The sequence below is a fragment of the Dendrobates tinctorius genome, unplaced genomic scaffold (assembly GCF_039654945.1).
Source record: "Dendrobates tinctorius isolate UK_male_01 unplaced genomic scaffold, ASM3965494v1 ptg000090l, whole genome shotgun sequence".
Classification (NCBI taxonomy): Eukaryota; Metazoa; Chordata; class Amphibia; order Anura; family Dendrobatidae; genus Dendrobates; species Dendrobates tinctorius.
In genome coordinates, this window is record NW_027361758.1 from 4,731,558 (window position 1) to 4,750,507 (window position 18,950).

Sequence of the window (18,950 nt, forward strand, 5' to 3'; positions counted from 1 at the left end):
GCTTAGCGTACATTTTTTTGCAAAAAAACGTATCAACAAAATACCCTGGTTTTGCTAACATCTTTTACTAGCACTTGCTACTTACAGTTACGTCTATTTTGCAACAGAGTATTTATGCACGTTTGTCATACTGTGTTCTGTTTCTGTGTCTTAGTTCTTGGGTGGTGTGAACAGGGTCTTATTGACCCGTTCAGTTTTTGTGCATGTGTCATGTGTTCTGACTTTACTGCTGTAGGGAAGAATATAGTGGATAGAGATCTAATGTTAGTATTTCTCTGCAGCATGTATATTATACATGTGTACCTTTGCAGCAGGCAGTTTATATGCATTTTCTGGAGCACATGCGTAATCACATGACTACTGCATGCACAGTATATGCACACTAAGCTCTGCTATGCATACGCACATGTCTGCAACATACATACACACATTTCAGTTACACACAGCTGTCTTACATACACACCTCTCCAACACACACACAGCTCAGCTACATAGAAACACACAGCTCTCCTATGTTTACACACACACACCTTTCCTATATAACACTCAGCTCTCACACGTACACATATACGGTTTTCCCACATTCACATACAGCTCTTCTACTTACACAAACACAGCTACGCAAAAACAAACACGGCTTTGAAACATGCACACTCACATATGTGCTACTTACATTGGCACGGTACCTCAGTGGTTAGTCCCTCAGCGATGGGGTCCTTAGTTCAAATCCCACCAAGGACAACATCTGCAAGGACTTTGTATATTCTCCCCGTATTTGCGTGGGTTTCCTCCTACATACCAAAGACATACTGATAGGAAATTTAAATTGTAAGCCCTATCGAGGACATTGCCAATAATATCTGTAAAGCGCTGTGGAATTAATGGCGCTATATAAATGAGTAAGGAGTTTGTATGTTCTCCCCGTGTTTGCGTGGGTTGCTCCCACATTCCGAAGACATACAGATAGTGAATATAGATTGTGAGCCCCATCGGGGACAGTGCCAATAATGTCTGTAAAGCGCTGTGGAATTAATGGCGCTATATAAATGAGTAAGGAGTTTGTATGTTCTCCCCGTGTTTGCGTGGGTTGCTCCCACATTCCAAAGACATACTGATAGGGAATTTAGATTGTGAGCCCCATCGGGGACAGTGCCAATAATGTCTGTAAAGCGCTGTGGATTTAATGGCGCTATATAAATGAGTAAAATAAATACATACACTGTTGGCTAAACACTCGCACACAGCTTTCCTCATACACAAACAACTCATATTAGCAACACATACAGCTCCTCTATGTACACTCACACAAACAATATATATATATATATACACAAACACATATACATCAACACAACCCCTGTATACATTACCACATTTTGAAATTCCTTTCAAGAATGTGACTGATCACATGCTGTGAAAGGGCCTTCAGCTACACAGGACGTGCAGTATCCCTGCAGGTCCCAGTTTCATTCTCTCCAGTACAGCACCAATCAGATAGATCAGTGTGGGGCAAGAACAGAGAAAACAGTTCTCTCAGTGATCAGGAAGGATGTTGTCAGCATTCTGCTCATTCAGAATAAGCTGCCTCTAGACTGTAACACACATACGCTTTTTAGTAAGATTTTTCTTTGCTAAATATGCTAATTAATGTCTAGTTAAGGGTTCCCCAACTCCGGTCCTCAAGGCCCACCAACAGGTCATGTTGTCAGGATTTCCCTTGTATTGTACAGGTGATGCAATTCACCTGGGCAATACTGAGGAAATCCTGAAAACATGACCTGTTGGTGACCTTGAGGACTGGAGTTGGGGAGCCCTGGTCTAGTTGATACAGGAGTTAAAAAGTACAATTGTTTACACAGAGTCAAAACCTAGAGTTTTAGCATCCTGGGTTCTGTTGTGGTGCCTTTACCATTGATAAGATGTCACATCCTTGCCTATAATTTTAGTATTACTCCAGTAAGCTTTATATGCCTGACAGCCTCTTTATATGGCATATTGAGATGTAATTAAGTGCTTGGGACCCGTTAAATGCCATTGATGGTGCCCATTTCTGGAGATGGATGGTGAAGGCCACCTCATTTTATACTAATACCTACTAAAAAACAAAGTAGTGTAGGTCAGGCATAGAGAAAATGGAAGTTTTGTAAACATATTACAACTAGTGTTTAATAGGCTGACCTCACATGTAGAGTATCCATGATATACCTTCCAGCTACTTTATCTAAATTAGAAGCAAATTGTTTGAAGATTGCTTCTACCTAAATGGCAGAAAGCGCACCTATCTTGGTGATGGATAGGACAGCTTGAGGGGATATGGAGGTGGCTGTTTTTTTGATAGGTGTTATGTAAACATTTTGCTATTAATTTATGTAAAATTTCAAAGTTTTCTAACTATTAGACACACGTTAATTTTAAACACACCCCCAGGTTTACTTAGTAAAAATATAGGATAAAAACTTTTGCAACTAATTAAAATTTCCCACAGGTATAAATTTGTAGGGGATTTGATAACACTAACTTTACTGCTTAGCGTACATTTTTTTGCAAAAAAAGTATCAACAAAATACCCTGGTTTTACTAACATCTTTTACTAGCACTTGCTACTTACAGTTACGTCTATTTTACAACAGAGTATTTATGCACGTTTGTCATACTGTGTTCTGTTTCTGTGTCTTAGTTCTTGGGTGGTGTGAACAGGGTTTTATTGACCCGTTCAGTTTTTGTGCATGTATCATGTGTTCTGACTTTACTGCTGTAGGGAAGAATATAGTGGATAGAGATCTAATGTTAGTATTTCTCTGCAGCATGTATATTATACATGTGTACCTTTGCAGCAGGCAGTTTATATGCATTTTCTGGAGCACATGCGTTATCACATCACTACTGCATGCACAGTATATGCACACTAAGCTCTGCTATGCATACGCACATGTCTGCAACATGCATACACACATTTCAGTTACACACAGCTGTCTTACATACACACCTCTCCAACACACACACAGCTCAGCTACATAGAAACACACAGCTCTCCTATGTTTACACACGCACACCTTTCCTATATAACACTCAGCTCTCACACGTACACATATACGGTTTTCCCACATTCACATACAGCTCTTCTACTTACACAAACACAGCTACGCAAAAACAAACACGGCTTTGAAACATGCACACTCACATATGTGCTACTTACATTGGCAAGGTACCTCAGTGGTTAGTCCCTCAGCGATGGGGTCCTTAGTTCAAATCCCACCAAGGACAACATCTGCAAGGACTTTGTATATTCTCCCCGTATTTGCGTGGGTTTCCTCCTACATACCAAAGACATACTGATAGGAAATTTAAATTGTAAGCCCTATCGAGGACATTGCCAATAATATCTGTAAAGCGCTGTGGAATTAATGGCGCTATATAAATGAGTAAGGAGTTTGTATGTTCTCCCCGTGTTTGCGTGGGTTGCTCCCACATTCCGAAGACATACAGATAGTGAATATAGATTGTGAGCCCCATCGGGGACAGTGCCAATAATGTCTGTAAAGCGCTGTGGAATTAATGGCGCTATATAAATGAGTAAGGAGTTTGTATGTTCTCCCCGTGTTTGCGTGGGTTGCTCCCACATTCCAAAGACATACTGATAGGGAATTTAGATTGTGAGCCCCATCGGGGACAGTGCCAATAATGTCTGTAAAGCGCTGTGGATTTAATGGCGCTATATAAATGAGTAAAATAAATACATACACTGTTGGCTAAACACTCGCACACAGCTTTCCTCATACACAAACAACTCATATTAGCAACACATACAGCTCCTCTATGTACACTCACACAAACAATATATATATATATATATACACAAACACATATACATCAACACAACCCCTGTATACATTACCACATTTTGAAATTCCTTTCAAGAATGTGACTGATCACATGCTGTGAAAGGGCCTTCAGCTACACAGGACGTGCAGTATCCCTGCAGGTCCCAGTTTCATTCTCTCCAGTACAGCACCAATCAGATAGATCAGTGTAGGACAAGAACAGAGAAAACAGTTCTCTCAGTGATCAGGAAGGATGTTGTCAGCATTCTGCTCATTCAGAATAAGCTGCCTCTAGACTGTAACACACATACACTTTTTAGTAAGATTTTTCTTTGCTAAATATGCTAATTATTGTCTAGTTAAGGGTTCCCCAACTCCGGTCCTCAAGGCCCACCAACAGGTCATGTTGTCAGGATTTCCCTTGTATTGTACAGGTGATGCAATTCACCTGGGCAATACTGAGGAAATCCTGAAAACATGACCTGTTGGTGACCTTGAGGACCGGAGTTGGGGAGCCCTGGTCTAGTTGATACAGGAGTTAAAAAGTACAATTGTTTACACAGAGTCAAAACCTAGAGTTTTAGCATCCTGGGTTCTGTTGTGGTGCCTTTACCATTGATAAGATGTCACATCCTTGCCTATAATTTTAGTATTACTCCAGTAGGCTTTAAATGCCTGACAGCCTCTTTATATGGCATATTGAGATGCAATTAAGTGCTTGGGACCCGTTAAATGCCATTGATGGTGCCCATTTCTGGAGATGGATGGTGAAGGCCACCTCATTTTATACTAATACCTACTAAAAAACAAAGTAGTGTAGGTCAGGCATAGAGAAAATGGAAGTTTTGTAAACACATATTACAACTAGTGTTTAATAGGCTGACCTCACATGTAGAGTATCCATGATATACCTTCCAGCTACTTTATCTAAATTAGAAGCAAATTGTTTGAAGATTACTTCTACCTAAATGGCAGAAAGCGCACCTATCTTGGTGATGGATAGGACAGCTTGAGGGGATATGGAGGTGGCTGTTTTTTTGATGGGTGTAATGTAAACATTTTGCTATTAATTTATGTAAAATTTCAAAGTTTTCTAACTATTAGACACACGTTAGTTTTAAACACACCCCCAGGTTTACTTAGTAAAAATCTAGGATAAAAACTTTTGCAACTAATTAAAATTTCCCACAGGCAAAAATTTGTAGGGGATTTGATAACACTAACTTTACTGCTTAGCGTACATTTTTTTTGCAGAAAAACGTATCAACAAAATACCCTGGTTTTGCTAACATCTTTTACTAGCACTTGCTACTTACAGTTACGTCTATTTTACAACAGAGTATTTATGCACGTTTGTCATACTGTGTTCTGTTTCTGTGTCTTAGTTCTTGGGTGGTGTGAACATAGTCTTATTGACTCGTTCAGTTTTTGTGCATGTGTCATGTGTTCTGACTTTACTGCTGTAGGGAAGAATATAGTGGATAGAGATCTAATGTTAGTATTTCTCTGCAGCATGTATATTATACATGTGTACCTTTGCAGCAGGCAGTTTATATGCATTTTCTGGAGCACATGCGTAATCACATCACTACTGCATGCACAGTATATGCACACTAAGCTTTGCTATGCATACGCACATGTCTGCAACATACATACACACATTTCAGTTACACACAGCTGTCTTACATACACACACCTCTCCAACACACACACAGCTCAGCTACATAGAAACACACAGCTCTCCTATGTTTACACACACACACCTTTCCTATATAACACTCAGCTCTCACACGTACACATATGCGGTTTTCCCACATTCACATACAGCTCTTCTACTTACACAAACACAGCTACCCAAAAACAAACACGGCTTTGAAACATGCACACACACATATGTGCTACTTACATTGGCACGGTACCTCAGTGGTTAGTCCCTCAGCGATGGGGTCCTTAGTTCAAATCCCACCAAGGACAACATCTGCAAGGAGTTTGTATATTCTCCCCGTATTTACGTGGGTTTCCTCCTACATACCAAAGACATACTGATAGGAAATTTAAATTGTAAGCCCTATCGAGGACAGTGCCAATAATGTCTGTAAAGCGCTGTGGAATTAATGGCGCTATATAAATGAGTAAGGAGTTTGTATGTTCTCCCCGTGTTTGCGTGGGTTGCTCCCACATTCCAAAGACATACAGATAGTGAATTTAGATTGTGAGCCCCATCGGGGACAGTGCCCATAATGTCTGTAAAGCGCTGTGGAATTAATGGCGCTATATAAATGAGTAAGGAGTTTGTATGTTCTCCCCGTGTTTGCGTGGGTTGCTCCCACATTCCAAAAACATACTGATAGGGAATTTAGATTGTGAGCCCCATCGAGGACAGTGCCAATAATGTCTGTAAAGCGCTGTGGAATTAATGGCGCTATATAAATGAGTAAAATAAATACATACACTGTTTGCTAAGCACTCGCACACAGCTTTCCTCATACACAAAAAACTCATATTAGCAACACATACAGCTCCTCTATGTACACTCACACAAACAGATATATATATATATATACACAAACACATATACATCAACACAACCCCTGTATACATTACCACATTTTGAAATTCCTTTCAAGAATGTGACTGATCACATGCTGTGAAAGGGCCTTCAGCTACACAGGACGTGCAGTATCCCTGCAGGTCCCAGTTTCATTCTCTCCAGTACAGCACCAATCAGATAGATCAGTGTAGGACAAGAACAGAGAAAACAGTTCTCTCAGTGATCAGGAAGGATGTTGTCAGCATTCTGCTCATTCAGAATAAGCTGCCTCTAGACTGTAACACACATACACTTTTTAGTAAGATTTTTCTTTGCTAAATATGCTAATTATTGTCTAGTTAAGGGTTCCCCAACTCCGGTCCTCAAGGCCCACCAACAGGTCATGTTGTCAGGATTTCCCTTGTATTGTACAGGTGATGCAATTCACCTGGGCAATACTGAGGAAATCCTGAAAACATGACCTGTTGGTGACCTTGAGGACCGGAGTTGGGGAGCCCTGGTCTAGTTGATACAGGAGTTAAAAAGTACAATTGTTTACACAGAGTCAAAACCTAGAGTTTTAGCATCCTGGGTTCTGTTGTGGTGCCTTTACCATTGATAAGATGTCACATCCTTGCCTATAATTTTAGTATTACTCCAGTAAGCTTTATATGCCTGACAGCCTCTTTATATGGCATATTGAGATGTAATTAAGTGCTTGGGACCCATTAAATGCCATTGATGGTGCCCATTTCTGGAGATGGATGGTGAAGTCCACCTCATTTTATACTAATACCTACTAAAAAACAAAGTAGTGTAGGTCAGGCATAGAGAAAATGGAAGTTTTGTAAACACATATTACAACTAGTGTTTAATAGGCTGACCTCACATGTAGAGTATCCATGATATACCTTCCAGCTACTTTATCTAAATTAGAAGCAAATTGTTTGAAGATTGCTTCTACCTAAATGGCAGAAAGCGCACCTATCTTGGTGATGGATAGGACAGCTTGAGGGGATATGGAGGTGGCTGTTTTTTTATAGGTGTTATGTAAACATTTTGCTATTAATTTATGTAAAATTTCAAAGTTTTCTAACTATTAGACACACGTTAGTTTTAAACACACCCCCAGGTTTACTTAGTAAAAATATAGGATAAAAACTTTTGCAACTAATTAAAATTTCCCACAGGTATAAATTTGTAGGGGATTTGATAACACTAACTTTACTGCTTAGCGTACATTTTTTTTGCAGAAAAACGTATCAACAAAATACCCTGGTTTTGCTAACATCTTTTACTAGCACTTGCTACTTACAGTTACGTCTATTTTACAACAGAGTATTTATGCACGTTTGTCATACTGTGTTCTGTTTCTGTGTCTTAGTTCTTGGGTGGTGTGAACATAGTCTTATTGACTCATTCAGTTTTTGTGCATGTGTCATGTGTTCTGACTTTACTGCTGTAGGGAAGAATATAGTGGATAGAGATCTAATGTTAGTATTTCTCTGCAGCATGTATATTATACATGTGTACCTTTGCAGCAGGCTGTTTATATGCATTTTCTGGAGCACATGCGTAATCACATCACTACTGCATGCACAGTATATGCACACTAAGCTTTGCTATGCATACGCACATGTCTGCAACATACATACACACATTTCAGTTACACACAGCTGTCTTACATACACACACCTCTCCAACACACACACAGCTCAGCTACATAGAAACACACAGCTCTCCTATGTTTACACACACACACCTTTCCTATATAACACTCAGCTCTCACACATACACATATACGGTTTTCCCACATTCACATACAGCTCTTCTACTTACACAAACACAGCTACCCAAAAACAAACACGGCTTTGAAACATGCACACTCACATATGTGCTACTTACATTGGCAAGGTACCTCAGTGGTTAGTCCCTCAGCGATGGGGTCCTTAGTTCAAATCCCACCAAGGACAACATCTGCAAGGACTTTGTATATTCTCCCCGTATTTGCGTGGGTTTCCTCCTACATACCAAAGACATACTGATAGGAAATTTAAATTGTAAGCCCTATCGAGGACATTGCCAATAATATCTGTAAAGCGCTGTGGAATTAATGGCGCTATATAAATGAGTAAGGAGTTTGTATGTTCTCCCCGTGTTTGCGTGGGTTGCTCCCACATTCCGAAGACATACAGATAGTGAATATAGATTGTGAGCCCCATCGGGGACAGTGCCAATAATGTCTGTAAAGCGCTGTGGAATTAATGGCGCTATATAAATGAGTAAGGAGTTTGTATGTTCTCCCCGTGTTTGCGTGGGTTGCTCCCACATTCCAAAGACATACTGATAGGGAATTTAGATTGTGAGCCCCATCCGGGACAGTGCCAATAATGTCTGTAAAGCGCTGTGGATTTAATGGCGCTATATAAATGAGTAAAATAAATACATACACTGTTGGCTAAACACTCGCACACAGCTTTCCTCATACACAAACAACTCATATTAGCAACACATACAGCTCCTCTATGTACACTCACACAAACAATATATATATATATATATACACAAACACATATACATCAACACAACCCCTGTATACATTACCACATTTTGAAATTCCTTTCAAGAATGTGACTGATCACATGCTGTGAAAGGGCCTTCAGCTACACAGGACGTGCAGTATCCCTGCAGGTCCCAGTTTCATTCTCTCCAGTACAGCACCAATCAGATAGATCAGTGTAGGACAAGAACAGAGAAAACAGTTCTCTCAGTGATCAGGAAGGATGTTGTCAGCATTCTGCTCATTCAGAATAAGCTGCCTCTAGACTGTAACACACATACACTTTTTAGTAAGATTTTTCTTTTCTAAATATGCTAATTATTGTCTAGTTAAGGGTTCCCCAACTCCGGTCCTCATGGCCCACCAACAGGTCATGTTGTCAGGATTTCCCTTGTATTGTACAGGTGATGCAATTCACCTGGGCAATACTGAGGAAATCCTGAAAACATGACCTGTTGGTGACCTTGATGACCGGAGTTGGGGAGCCCTGGTCTAGTTGATACAGGAGTTAAAAAGTACAATTGTTTACACAGAGTCAAAACCTAGAGTTTTAGCATCCTGGGTTCTGTTGTGGTGCCTTTACCATTGATAAGATGTCACATCCTTGCCTATAATTTTAGTATTACTCCAGTAAGCTTTATATGCCTGACAGCCTCTTTATATGGCATATTGAGATGTAATTAAGTGCTTGGAACCCGTTAAATGCCATTGATGGTGCCCATTTCTGGAGATGGATGGTGAAGGCCACCTCATTTTATACTAATACCTACTAAAAAACAAAGTAGTGTAGGTCAGGCATAGAGAAAATGGAAGTTTTGTAAGCACATATTACAACTAGTGTTTAATAGGCTGACCTCACATGTAGAGTATCCATGATATACCTTCCAGCTACTTTATCTAAATTAGAAGCAAATTGTTTGAAGATTGCTTCTACCTAAATGGCAGAAAGCGCACCTATCTTGGTGATGGATAGGACAGCTTGAGGGGATATGGAAGTGGCTGTTTTTTTGATAGGTGTTATGTAAACAATTTGCTATTAATTTATGTAAAATTTCAAAGTTTTCTAACTATTAGACACACGTTAATTTTAAACACACCCCCAGGTTTACTTAGTAAAAATATAGGATAAAAACTTTTGCAACTAATTAAAATTTCCCACAGGTATAAATTTGTAGGGGATTTGATAACACTAACTTTACTGCTTAGCGTACATTTTTTTGCAAAAAAACGTATCAACAAAATACCCTGGTTTTGCTAACATCTTTTACTAGCACTTGCTACTTACAGTTACGTCTATTTTACAACAGAGTATTTATGCACGTTTGTCATACTGTGTTCTGTTTCTGTGTCTTAGTTCTTGGGTGGTGTGAACAGGGTCTTATTGACCCGTTCAGTTTTTGTGCATGTGTCATGTGTTCTGACTTTACTGCTGTAGGGAAGAATATAGTGGATAGAGATCTAATGTTAGTATTTCTCTGCAGCATGTATATTATACATGTGTACCTTTGCAGCAGGCAGTTTATATGCATTTTCTGGAGCACATGCGTAATCACATCACTACTGCATGCACAGTATATGCACACTAAGCTCTGCTATGCATACGCACATGTCTGCAACATACATACACACATTTCAGTTACACACAGCTGTCTTACATACACACACCTCTCCAACACACACACAGCTCTGCTACATAGAAACACACAGCTCTCCTATGTTTACACACACACACCTTTCCTATATAACACTCAGCTCTCACACGTACACATATACGGTTTTCCCACATTCACATACAGCTCTTCTACTTACACAAACACAGCTACCCAAAAACAAACACGGCTTTGAAACATGCACACACACATATGTGCTACTTACATTGGCACGGTACCTCAGTGGTTAGTCCCTCAGCGATGGGGTCCTTAGTTCAAATCCCACCAAGGACAACATCTGCAAGGAGTTTGTATATTCTCCCCGTATTTGCGTGGGTTTCCTCCTACATACCAAAGACATACTGATAGGAAATTTAAATTGTAAGCCCTATCGAGGACAGTGCCAATAATGTCTGTAAAGCGCTGTGGAATTAATGGCGCTATATAAATGAGCAAGGAGTTTGTATGTTCTCCCCGTGTTTGCGTGGGTTGCTCCCACATTCCAAAGACATACAGATAGTGAATTTAGATTGTGAGCCCCATCGGGGACAGTGCCAATAATGTCTGTAAAGCGCTGTGGAATTAATGGCGCTATATAAATGAGTAAGGAGTTTGTATGTTCTCCCCGTGTTTGCGTGGGTTGCTCCCACATTCCAAAGACATACTGATAGGGAATTTAGATTGTGAGCCCCATCGAGGACAGTGCCAATAATGTCTGTAAAGCGCTGTGGAATTAATGGCGCTATATAAATGAGTAAAATAAATACATACACTGTTTGCTAAACACTCGCACACAGCTTTCCTCATACACAAAAAACTCATATTAGCAACACATACAGCTCCTCTATGTACACTCACACAAACAGATATATGTATATATATATATATATATATATATATACACAAACACATATACATCAACACAACCCCTGTATACATTACCACATTTTGAAATTCCTTTCAAGAATGTGACTGATCACATGCTGTGAAAGGGCCTTCAGCTACACAGGATGTGCAGTATCCCTGCAGGTCCCAGTTTCATTCTCTCCAGTACAGCACCAATCAGATAGATCAGTGTGGGGCAAGAACAGAGAAAACAGTTCTCTCAGTAATCAGGAAGGATGTTGTCAGCATTCTGCTCATTCAGAATAAGCTGCCTCTAGACTGTAACACACATACACTTTTTAGTAAGATTTTTCTTTGCTAAATATGCTAATTAATGTCTAGTTAAGGGTTCCCCAACTCCGGTCCTCAAGGCCCACCAACAGGTCATGTTGTCAGGATTTCCCTTGTATTGTACAGGTGATGCAATTCACCTGGGCAATACTGAGGAAATCCTGAAAACATGACCTGTTGGTGACCTTGAGGACTGGAGTTGGGGAGCCCTGGTCTAGTTGATACAGGAGTTAAAAAGTACAATTGTTTACACAGTCAAAACCTAGAGTTTTAGCATCCTGGGTTCTGTTGTGGTGCCTTTACCATTGATAAGATGTCACATCCTTGCCTATAATTTTAGTATTACTCCAGTAAGCTTTATATGCCTGACAGCCTCTTTATATGGCATATTGAGATGTAATTAAGTGCTTGGAACCCGTTAAATGCCATTGATGGTGCCCATTTCTGGAGATGGATGGTGAAGGCCACCTCATTTTATACTAATACCTACTAAAAAACAAAGTAGTGTAGGTCAGGCATAGAGAAAATGGAAGTTTTGTAAGCACTTATTACAACTAGTGTTTAATAGGCTGACCTCACATGTAGAGTATCCATGATATACCTTCCAGCTACTTTATCTAAATTAGAAGCAAATTGTTTGAAGATTGCTTCTACCTAAATGGCAGAAAGCGCACCTATCTTGGTGATGGATAGGACAGCTTGAGGGGATATGGAAGTGGCTGTTTTTTTGATAGGTGTTATGTAAACATTTTGCTATTAATTTATGTAAAATTTCAAAGTTTTCTAACTATTAGACACACGTTAATTTTAAACACACCCCCAGGTTTACTTAGTAAAAATATAGGATAAAAACTTTTGCAACTAATTAAAATTTCCCACAGGTATAAATTTGTAGGGGATTTGATAACACTAACTTTACTGCTTAGCGTACATTTTTTTGCAAAAAAAGTATCAACAAAATACCCTGGTTTTGCTAACATCTTTTACTAGCACTTGCTACTTACAGTTACGTCTATTTTACAACAGAGTATTTATGCACGTTTGTCATACTGTGTTCTGTTTCTGTGTCTTAGTTCTTGGGTGGTGTGAACAGGGTCTTATTGACCCGTTCAGTTTTTGTGCATGTGTCATGTGTTCTGACTTTACTGCTGTAGGGAAGAATATAGTGGATAGAGATCTAATGTTAGTATTTCTCTGCAGCATGTATATTATACATGTGTACCTTTGCAGCAGGCAGTTTATGTGCATTTTCTGGAGCACATGCGTAATCACATCACTACTGCATGCACAGTATATGCACACTAAGCTCTGCTATGCATACGCACATGTCTGCAACATACATACACACATTTCAGTTACACACAGCTGTCTTACATACACACCTCTCCAACACACACACAGCTCAGCTACATAGAAACACACAGCTCTCCTATGTTTACACACACACACCTTTCCTATATAACACTCAGCTCTCACACGTACACATATACGGTTTTCCCACATTCACATACAGCTCTTCTACTTACACAAACACAGCTACGCAAAAACAAACACGGCTTTGAAACATGCACACTCACATATGTGCTACTTACATTGGCAAGGTACCTCAGTGGTTAATCCCTCAGCGATGGGGTCCTTAGTTCAAATCCCACCAAGGACAACATCTGCAAGGACTTTGTATATTCTCCCCGTATTTGCGTGGGTTTCCTCCTACATACCAAAGACATTTTGATAGGAAATTTAAATTGTAAGCCCTATCGAGGACATTGCCAATAATATCTGTAAAGCGCTGTGGAATTAATGGCACTATATAAATGAGTAAGGAGTTTGTATGTTCTCCCCGTGTTTGCGTGGGTTGCTCCCACATTCCGAAGACATACAGATAGTGAATTTAGATTGTGAGCCCCATCGGGGACAGTGCCAATAATGTCTGTAAAGCGCTGTGGAATTAATGGCGCTATATAAATGAGTAAGGAGTTTGTATGTTCTCCCCGTGTTTGCGTGGGTTGCTCCCACATTCCAAAGACATACTGATAGGGAATTTAGATTGTGAGCCCCATCGAGGACAGTGCCAATAATGTCTGTAAAGCGCTGTGGATTTAATGGCGCTATATAAATGAGTAAAATAAATACATACACTGTTGGCTAAACACTCGCACACAGCTTTCCTCATACACTAACAACTCATATTAGCAACACATACAGCTCCTCTATGTACACTCACACAAACAATATATATATATATATACACAAACACATACATCAACACAACCCCTGTATACATTACCACATTTTGAACTTCCTTTCAAGAATGTGACTGATCACATGCTGTGAAAGGGCCTTCAGCTACACAGGACGTGCAGTATCCCTGCAGGTCCCAGTTTCATTCTCTCCAGTACAGCACCAATCAGATAGATCAGTGTAGGACAAGAACAAAGAAAACAGTTCTCTCAGTGATCAGGAAGGATGTTGTCAGCATTCTGCTCATTCAGAATAAGCTGCCTCTAGACTGTAACACACATACACTTTTTAGTAAGATTTTTCTTTGCTAAATATGCTAATTAATGTCTAGTTAAGGGTTCCCCAACTCCGGTCCTCAAGGCCCACCAACAGGTCATGTTGTCAGGATTTCCCTTGTATTGTACAGGTGATGCAATTCACCTGGGCAATACTGAGGAAATCCTGAAAACATGACCTGTTGGTGACCTTGAGGACCGGAGTTGGGGAGCCCTGGTCTAGTTGATACAGGAGTTAAAAAGTACAATTGTTTACACAGAGTCAAAACCTAGAGTTTTAGCATCCTGGGTTCTGTTGTGGTGCCTTTACCATTGATAAGATGTCACATCCTTGCCTATAATTTTAGTATTACTCCAGTAGGCTTTATATGCCTGACAGCCTCTTTATATGGCATATTGAGATGCAATTAAGTGCTTGGGACCCGTTAAATGCCATTGATGGTGCCCATTTCTGGAGATGGATGGTGAAGGCCACCTCATTTTATACTAATACCTACTAAAAAACAAAGTAGTGTAGGTCAGGCATAGAGAAAATGGAAGTTTTGTAAACACATATTACAACTAGTGTTTAATAGGCTGACCTCACATGTAGAGTATCCATGATATACCTTCCAGCTACTTTATCTAAATTAGAAGCAAATTGTTTGAAGATTACTTCTACCTAAATGGCAGAAAGTGCACCTATCTTGGTGATGGATAGGACAGCTTGAGGGGATATGGAGGTGGCTGTTTTTTTGATGGGTGTAATGTAAACATTTTGCTATTAATTTATGTAAAATTTCAAAGTTTTCTAACTATTAGACACACGTTAGTTTTAAACACACCCCCAGGTTTACTTAGTAAAAATATAGGATAAAAACTTTTGCAACTAATTAAAATTTCCCACAGGTATAAATTTGTAGTGGATTTGATAACACTAACTTTACTGCTTAGCGTACATTTTTTTTGCAAAAAAACGTATCAACAAAATACCCTGGTTTTGCTAACATCTTTTACTAGCACTTGCTACTTACAGTTACGTATATTTTACAACAGAGTATTCATGCACGTTTGTCATACTGTGTTCTGTTTCTGTGTCTTAGTTCTTGGGTGGTGTGAACAGGGTCTTATTGACTCGTTCAGTTTTTGTGCATGTGTCATGTGTTCTGACTTTACTGCTGTAGGGAAGAATATAGTGGATAGAGATCTAATGTTAGTATTTCTCTGCAGCATGTATATTATACATGTGTACCTTTGCAGCAGGCAGTTTATATGCATTTTCTGGAGCACATGCGTAATCACATTACTACTGCATGCACAGTATATGCACACTAAGCTTTGCTATGCATACGCACATGTCTGCAACATACATACACACATTTCAGTTACACACAGCTGTCTTACATACACACACCTCTCCAACACACACACAGCTCAGCTACATAGAAACACACAGCTCTCCTATGTTTACACACACACACCTTTCCTATATAACACTCAGCTCTCACACGTACACATATGCGGTTTTCCCACATTCACATACAGCTCTTCTACTTACACAAACACAGCTACCCAAAAACAAACACGGCTTTGAAACATGCACACACACATATGTGCTACTTACATTGGCACGGTACCTCAGTGGTTAGTCCCTCAGCGATGGGGTCCTTAGTTCAAATCCCACCAAGGACAACATCTGCAAGGAGTTTGTATATTCTCCCCGTATTTACGTGGGTTTCCTCCTACATACCAAAGACATACTGATAGGAAATTTAAATTGTAAGCCCTATCGAGGACAGTGCCAATAATGTCTGTAAAGCGCTGTGGAATTAATGGCGCTATATAAATGAGTAAGGAGTTTGTATGTTCTCCCCGTGTTTGCGTGGGTTGCTCCCACATTCCAAAGACATACAGATAGTGAATTTAGATTGTGAGCCCCATCGGGGACAGTGCCCATAATGTCTGTAAAGCGCTGTGGAATTAATGGCGCTATATAAATGAGTAAGGAGTTTGTATGTTCTCCCCGTGTTTGCGTGGGTTGCTCCCACATTCCAAAGACATACTGATAGGGAATTTAGATTGTGAGCCCCATCGAGGACAGTGCCAATAATGTCTGTAAAGCGCTGTGGAATTAATGGCGCTATATAAATGAGTAAAATAAATACATACACTGTTTGCTAAACACTCGCACACAGCTTTCCTCATACACAAAAAACTCATATTAGCAACACATACAGCTCCTCTATGTACACTCACACAAACAGATATATATATATATATATATATATACACAAACACATATACATCAACACAACCCCTGTATACATTACCACATTTTGAAATTCCTTTCAAGAATGTGACTGATCACATGCTGTGAAAGGGCCTTCAGCTACACAGGACGTGCAGTATCCCTGCAGGTCCCAGTTTCATTCTCTCCAGTACAGCACCAATCAGATAGATCAGTGTGGGGCAAGAACAGAGAAAACAGTTCTCTCAGTGATCAGGAAGGATGTTGTCAGCATTCTGCTCATTCAGAATAAGAAGCCTCTAGACTGTAAAACACATACGCTTTTTAGTAAGATTTTTCTTTGCTAAATATGCTAATTAATGTCTAGTTAAGGGTTCCACAACTCCGGTCCTAAAGGCCCACCAACAGGTCATGTTGTCAGGATTTCCCTTGTATTGTACAGGTGATGCAATTCACCTGGGCAATACTGAGGAAATCCTGAAAACATGACCTGTTGGTGACCTTGAGGACTGGAGTTGGGGAGCCCTGGTCTAGTTGATACAGGAGTTAAAAAGTACAATTGTTTACACAGAGTCAAAACCTAGAGTTTTAGCATCCTGGGTTCTGTTGTGGTGCCTTTACCATTGATAAGATGTCACATCCTTGCCTATAATTTTAGTATTACTCCAGTAAGCTTTATATGCCTGACAGCCTCTTTATATGGCATATTGAGATGTAATTAAGTGCTTGGGACCCGTTAAATGCCATTGATGGTGCCCATTTCTGGAGATGGATGGTGAAGGCCACCTCATTTTATACTAATACCTACTAAAAAACAAAGTAGTGTAGGTCAGGCATAGAGAAAATGGAAGTTTTGTAAACATATTACAACTAGTGTTTAATAGGCTGACCTCACATGTAGAGTATCCATGATATACCTTCCAGCTACTTTATCTAAATTAGAAGCAAATTGTTTGAAGATTGCTTCTACCTAAATGGCAGAAAGCGCACCTATCTTGGTGATGGATAGGACAGCTTGAGGGGATATGGAGGTGGCTGTTTTTTTGATAGGTGTTATGTAAACATTTTGCTATTAATTTATGTAAAATTTCAAAGTTTTCTAACTATTAGACACACGTTAATTTTAAACACACCCCCAGGTTTACTTAGTAAAAATATAGGATAAAAACTTTTGCAACTAATTAAAATTTCCCACAGGTATAAATTTGTAGGGGATTTGATAACACTAACTTTACTGCTTAGCGTACATTTTTTTGCAAAAAAAGTATCAACAAAATACCCTGGTTTTACTAACATCTTTTACTAGCACTTGCTACTTACAGTTACGTCTATTTTACAACAGAGTATTTATGCACGTTTGTCATACTGTGTTCTGTTTCTGTGTCTTAGTTCTTGGGTGGTGTGAACAGGGTCTTATTGACCCGTTCAGTTTTTGTGCATGTATCATGTGTTCTGACTTTACTGCTGTAGGGAAGAATATAGTGGATAGAGATCTAATGTTAGTATTTCTCTGCAGCATGTATATTATACATGTGTACCTTTGCAGCAGGCAGTTTATATGCATTTTCTGGAGCACATGCGTTATCACATCACTACTGCATGCACAGTATATGCACACTAAGCTCTGCTATGCATACGCACATGTCTGCAACATGCATACACACATTTCAGTTACACACAGCTGTCTTACATACACACCTCTCCAACACACACACAGCTCAGCTACATAGAAACACACAGCTCTCCTATGTTTACACACACACACCTTTCCTATATAACACTCAGCTCTCACACGTACACATATACGGTTTTCCCACATTCACATACAGCTCTTCTACTTACACAAACACAGCTACGCAAAAACAAACACGGCTTTGAAACATGCACACTCACATATGTGCTACTTACATTGGCAAGGTACCTCAGTGGTTAGTCCCTCAGCGATGGGGTCCTTAGTTCAAATCCCACCAAGGACAACATCTGCAAGGACTTTGTATATTCTCCCCGTATTTGCGTGGGTTTCCTCCTACATACCAAAGACATACTGATAGGAAATTTAAATTGTAAGCCCTATCGAGGACATTGCCAATAATATCTGTAAAGCGCTGTGGAATTAATGGCGCTATATAAATGAGTAAGGAGTTTGTATGTTCTCCCCGTGTTTGCGTGGGGTGCTCCCACATTCCGAAGACATACAGATAGTGAATATAGATTGTGATCCCCATCGGGGACAGTGCCAATAATGTCTGTAAAGCGCTGTGGAATTAATGGCGCTATATAAATGAGTAAGGAGTTTGTATGTTCTCCCCGTGTTTGCGTGGGTTGCTCCCACATTCCAAAGACATACTGATAGGGAATTTAGATTGTGAGCCCCATCGGGGACAGTGCCAATAATGTCTGTAAAGCGCTGTGGATTTAATGGCGCTATATAAATGAGTAAAATAAATACATACACTGTTGGCTAAACACTC